A 7,022-nucleotide genomic window follows, 5' to 3' on the forward strand; every position below is an offset into this window, starting at 1 on the left:
TTGCGCTTGCACAACTGTAGTGACGATGACGCTCAACCCAGTGTGCCTTGTTTTATCGGCTTCATGTGATTGTTTTAACCCTGTTTTCTGTTAATTAAGAAGGCAACATTTTCTTTGTTACTACTAGTGAATCTGAAATCATTCGGGGCAGACATAAAATATATCAGTTCAACCAATTATCGCAGTAACTATTTTAAAAGAAACTAGCTAGATGCCCGTGCGTTGCACGGAACATCAAGATGCATTTGTATGAGTATTTTATCTTGTGAGAGAAAAGGATGAACAAGGGAAGGCCTTATTTGCGAACGTGGAGAGGGGTGTGGGTATATTTTTGCAAAATTGCCATAGTTTCCTTCCTATCCGTTAGATATAAATCGACGGCCTATATTGCAGCATGGCACGCACACCATCATCACCAACTCTATTTTCTACTCCCTCCGTTCCTAAACATTTGTCTTTTTAGAGATTTCAACAAGTGACTACATATGGAGCAAAATGAGTGAATCTACACTCTAAAACATGTCTACATACACATCCGTATGTGGTAGTTCATTTGAAACCTGAAAAAGACAAATACTTCCTCCATCCCAAAATAAGTGTCTTGAGCTTAGTGCAAATTTGTAATAGAGCTAGTACAAAGTTGAGACACTTATTTTGGAACGGAGGGAATATTTAGGAATGTACGGAGTATAAGGGTAGACATGGAAATATATCTCTAGCATGGTCTACAACAAAAATGTGCTGGACTGGTTAGCGCTGGATGCTCACAACACGATGACATGCGTACGAATTTGGACTTTAACTTTATATTTTTATATTATATAGTACTTATTTAATATATACTTCTTTCGCTACTGTACTGACAATGGAACCCACAGAGTACTTAGAATACAAGATTAAGGATGGACTTGTTTCTTTTTAACTTTCCGTACGAAGCTGTAGCCACCCTGCAAGTCATGTGTACACCGTACATGCAATTAAATTTTTATAGAGGGACAATCATACACACAATTAACTCAAATGGATTGGATGTCACTCTATTATTTCCAGCATAAGAGCATCTCCAACAATAGCCGGCAAATTTCCTCCTGCTTCCTTCCGCGGAGGATGACATCAAATGCCAGCGGCATACATTTTCACAACTCTAACCAACCAGATGAAATTCGTGCAAACACAGACTGATTTCATATAAGCATGAAGGATTTCGTATAAAAGAGCCAGATCTTCATATAAACATGATGGATTTCATTACATTTACATGAACTAAGCGATCCCAATCCGGCTCTCTTGGTATAATTAATACTCCCTCCGTCCGGAATACTTGTCCCAACAATGGATGTATCCAGACTTACTTTAGTTATAGATACATACAATTTATCCATTCTTAGAACAAATATTTCTTGCCAGCTGGAGAGGGAGTACATAATCTAAATGGCCGCCCGCGGATCCCTTCGTCTTCCTCATGTCCGTCAGACACTTGCGGGGTCGATGAAGGTCCTCGGAAGAGACGAAGCAGCAAAGAAACCACCTGAATGCACAGTCGTCGCCTCGGCGATGGCCTTCATGGGACCCAAGTGGCGGCGGCCTCCCGTGTTCTACTTCTCCTCGATGATGGCGGCGGACACGGAGAAGCTGGCCACTGACTCGTCGCTCTCCACGCACCCGGCTTCTGTCATTGGCTGCATGGCACTGCCGCATGCACGGGAGGCGCGGCCACCGCAGGCACTAGTGGCGCGGTATGATGCGACAGCGACGACGCCCGTACCAGCGTGGAGCAACTCGCCACTCCTCATTGTGTTGAACTGGAGCGGCGAGTTGCTGAACCACGCGCCTGCTTGGGGTGGCAACTGGCTCCGTCGGGCCAAGCGAGGTTGGTGAAGCACCGAGCGGCCTCGCCCGTATCCGGAGGGCTCGCCAGGCCACCCAGCCGGGTAATATGCCGGAGAACGGCTCCTCGAAAGCCATCGGAAGAGTGGAGAAAATGGTGAAGGAGGAGATGGGGGAGCAGTGGAGGGGTGCGATTCTTGCCCGCTGTGTGTCTGGCCTCGTGTAAATAGAGGGCGGACAGTCAGAGCCTGGCTGGCGTCTGGCGTCGTTTAAACTGGGCGGACAGGAGGAGCTCGGCCGGTGTTGCGTTTAATTCCGGCCCGCTAATGAACGGACGTGTGGCCGGAGTAGGTTTCTCGGTTTGCATGCGGGTTTAACGGAGGGGTTTGATGGAGGCGAGGATGCGTGTTCAGACGGGCGTGCAGCTGGCGGCGCAGTACTATTCGATTTGACAGCGGTAGCGCTGTTCCTGATATGGCTTTAATGCAGACGAGGGAGGGAGTAGCGGTTCCCGAAATGTTGAACGGCCAATGCATCCTCCTTCAGTTAATGCATGAGGGGATTAATGGGAGGAGGACCGGGAAAAGAGGCTGCACAATGTGAATGCAACGTAGTTTGCCCTCATATGAAGGCACCGCTCCATTTCAATGCATCTACCACATCATACACACCTAAGCATTTTCCTAAGCACCTACACTAAGCTCAAAAGAGCTCACTCCAGACCCATGGCGGCGATGCGCGTGGGCCAGCGGCTGTGCCAGATTGTCCACGATGCCGGCCTGTGGCATGGCGCAGAGGATCGTCTCCGGACGGTGTTGGAGACCGGCTGGTGGATGGCCGCCGTCGATGCCAACTATGACTCTCAGTTGGACCAGATGATCGTTGCCACCACCAACAAGTTCACCGTCCTCAAGAAGCTCACGGACGACATCGCCGTACTCCTCCAGCCAGCGTGCCCGGGCTCCTCATTGCCTGCCACCCTAATCAGCCTCCATGGACGGAACCTCTTTCAAGCACTGGTGGCCCTGCGACTGCCCGCCGACGCCACGAAGAATGTCCACTTGGAGGTCGCGCTCGCCGCGAGGCGCCTCGCCCTGCAAGAATTCGTCGACCTACACATCCATGTGTGCGAGCAAATCGTGTACATAGGTATCTACAAGGCCAGTGAGGATGCTATAACATTGGCCTTCCTCAACCGGCTGGATGCCTTGGATGCCTTTGCTGAGAAGCACCTCGACCTCGCCACAAAAGCCGTCGCTCCTTAGCTGTTGGTCGGTTGCCCGATGCACTATGTTGAGGAGGAGGAGGTCGTACGTTGATGGATGCATCTTTCTTCTTGCCTTCTGTAACCACCACTGCGATCACATCATCATGGCCTTAATTCTTATTGTGCTGTTGCATTCTCGTTCCAATCAATGCCGACATGTGCGATCCCTTTGCTTAATTATATGCATCACTATAACTAGTACTCCATTCGTCAATGTATAAGTTGTGCTTACCATTGGTGATGGTGGTGTGTCTGCCATCCATCATTTCTGACCATTAGATCTGCATCTAACGGCTGTGAGGTAAGTTGTGGCATTTTTGCAACAATAGCCCACTTCTCTGCTCCAATTTGCAGAAAACCCCTTATTATCTTGAAAGCAACCACATCCCTCCCTCACCTCATCAAAACAGCCTGAGAAATATATTTTGAGTGAAAGGTACTCCCTCCGTTCCTAAATATTTGTCTTTCTAGAGATTTCAATAAGTGACTACATACGGAGCAAAATGAGTGAATCTACACTTCAAAATATGTCTATATATTCCGTATGTGATAGTCCATTTGAAATATCTAAAAAGACAAATATTTAGCAATGGAGGGAGTAATATATTAGGAGTATATCAAAACAAGAGTGATTTCTTTCAAGTTTGTGAACAAGTACTAATATTCTACTACTTTGGATCCATCGCAATGCACGGGCACATTGCTAGTAAAAGGAAAAGGCCTGCCATGTTCGAGTCGCAACCCCACACGCCCAGGAATCGGGAGTACTCCACGGCCCGTCCGGCACGACACATAGCTTAGGGAAGACATGTTGCATAGCATTTTCACTTTCATGTGGGACCTCCGTTGAGCAAACCGACTATTGGCAAACCGCACCGCGCCCACCGCTGGGTTGGAAAACAGAAACGAGGGGAAGACCTAGATGTAGCATGGAAGCCAAGAATTTTGGTGTCAGATGGGGCTCGTTGATAGAGTAGGAGCATTCCGTATTAGTACTAGTCCTACTAGTACCAAGTTTGTACTATAAAACTAGTACTACCACTATACAACTAGTAGGTACGTGCACAACACATCATCGTAGGAATAAAAAACGGGAAGATCTTGTTTGGGTGATTTATCTTTTTTCCAGTCAACATAGTATGAATAATATGATGTGGGGGGCATCCATGAAGCTTATGTGGCTTGGTTGCATGGCTCTGAAAGGTTAGAGAAAAAAAATAGATAATGTGTTTAGAGTGCACTCCACTAAATAGATATACTTTGGATCCATTGCAACGGGCCGGCACATCTATATCGATACCCCCTATATAGTGTGTGAAAAACTTTGAAAGTTGGTCGTTGAATGAAGCCAATCCGACGGTACAAAGATGGAAAATCCGAGCACTACTGGCCGTTGGATATCATCTACATTCCACCAGATTCTGCCACATGTAGAATCTAGAAGACTCCATGGTTGAACTTATTAATTCATGACTATTAACTTTGCCACAACTAAGCTTAGGCAAAGTGTGGGGCTGTTTGGTTTGTGACTAAGATTGCCAAAGATTGCCACACGTAAGGTTAGGCAAGTTTGACTAACTTAGGTGAGTGTTTGGTTCAAGCCACACCTTAGGCATGCCTGACATACACACAAAAAATGTGGCAAGATTCCCTTAGACTTGCCAACTTGTGGCTCTCATTTTGAAGAACTAAGGAGCTGTTTGGTTCTAGTCCTAGCATTGCCACAGTTTGCCACATATTTTTGCCAAGCTCGCCTAAGGTTAGTTTATCAAAATGAAAGTTACAAGTTGGCAAGCCTAAGGGAATCTTGCCACATTTTTTGTGTGTATGCCATGTGGGGTCCAAGTGTAGCTTGCCTAAGGCGTGGCTTGAACCAAACATTCACCTAAGTTAGTCAAACTTGCCTGGCAACATTTGGCAAAGTTAGGGGATGTTTGGTTAGGAGTGCCACACTTTGCCATACAATGTTGCCAAACTTGCCTAAGGTTAGTTCTTCAAAATGAGAGCCACAAGTTGGCAAGCCTAAGGGAATCTTGCCACACTTTTTGTGTGTATGCGATGTGGGACCATAGTGTGGCTTGCCTAAAATGTGGCTTGAACCAAACACACACCTAAGTTGGTCAAACTTGCCTAACCTTAGATGTGGCAAGCTTTGGAAAACTTAGTCTCAAACCAAACAGCCCCTTAGTCACAAACCAAACAACCCCTAACCTTAGGCAAGTTTGGCAACATTGTATGATAGTGTGGCATTGCTAGGCCTAAAACCAAACAACCCCTGTGTCTGCCACAAAAAATGTGGCTAACAAAATGGCCACCACAAGTGTGGCAAGATTTGGAAAGAAGTTGAGTCTGTGACATGTGGACCATGTAGCTAGAAAAGTGTGGCAATCCACAAGTGTAGCAATGAACCAAACACATGCCTAAGATATTTAAGGTCCGCAGGAGTTACATTTCCCTCTCGGGGCCCACCGGACCAAACTTCAGTGGCTTAGTGCCCGACCTATGAGTCAATTACATGCATACCTTAAATGCGGCTGGCCCACATGTCATTCTCATGGTGGTGGCATGGTTCACGACTCACTCGTTTGAGATGAACCGGCCAGTGGTGGCATGGTCGTGGTGAGGGTGCCACAGTTGGGCGTCGGGGCGTTACGAGGCGTAGATGGCCACACCGGCGGGTACTACCTGTAGTACATAAGTACTCGAGCTGAGGATTGATGCCCGTGACGAAATGTGTCACAGCCGCTGGATGAAAATTCGATGGTGCGGGAGTACGGATCAGAGCACAACAGCGGAGTAGGCAAACCGCGTCCAATCGGGTGTGGCTGTGGTAGAAAGTTGATGGTCGCCGCAGTTTAGCTGGCACGCATTTCATGCACACAAAGGCAGAGGAGCTGTGGGGCCGAGAGAGATGAGGCGCACGTCAGGGGGATGAGGATCCCCTGACGTGAACAATCCTACCACTCTGTCACTGACATGTGGGACCCCCAAGCGTGGGTCCCACCTGTCAGCGAAGGAAAGGCAGGGTAAGGCAATGATAGCCACGTGAGAGGATACATGTCCACGTCGGGGGACATCGTGCCGTGGGTTGGAGCGGGTCGTGGGAATCACGCGTGGGTGTGGTAGTGGTAGAAACAAGAAACGTGATGGTCGCCGTGGTTCAACTTCCATGGACAAGCTGTCATGTCTGCTGACACATGTATATCGAAACTAGAGTGTTTATATTTCAAGCAAGTGAACAAGTATTATTCTACTACTTTGGATCCATTGCAACACACGAGCCAGCACATTGGTAGTAGTAGTAGTGTCTATCTCTATCTCTAGAGGCCTTCCCTCGTTCATCCTTTTCTCTCACAAGATAAACTACTCATACTAGTAAGGTACACGTGCATTGCACGCATGAGATTCTGGTGGTTTGTGCATTATGCTTCTACATGTGGAGTCTTCTAGATTCTACATGTGGCAAAATCTGGTGGAATGTAGATCATATCCAATGGCCAGTAGTGCTCGGATTTGCCATCTTTGTACCGTCGGATTGGCTTCATCCAACGACCAACTTTCAAACTTATTCACACACTATATAGGGGTATAGAAAAATGCATCTTGATGTTCTGTGGAACACACGAGGATGTTTCCTTGGGGGTCTCTCCAGCGCGGCGTGGCCGTAGTTGCAAGTTGACACCCCTTGAGATGCCGACGTTGAGGGGCACTCGGATTTCCTCTGATGAGCAGGTAAGATGAGTTTGATCACGTAGTAAATGCATTCTAAAGACTACTTCCGTGTCCATTTCCTAATTCTCCCACTTCCCACTGTTTCACAGGTTAGGCTCGGTGTGAGTGGAGATTGGCTTGCATATGTATGGGAGGGTACCAACATCAATTTGCACAACATTTACAATGGTGACACTGTTCCCGTAGAACCTTTGTC

The sequence above is a fragment of the Triticum aestivum genome, chromosome 4B (assembly GCF_018294505.1).
Source record: "Triticum aestivum cultivar Chinese Spring chromosome 4B, IWGSC CS RefSeq v2.1, whole genome shotgun sequence".
Lineage (NCBI taxonomy): Eukaryota > Viridiplantae > Streptophyta > Magnoliopsida > Poales > Poaceae > Triticum > Triticum aestivum.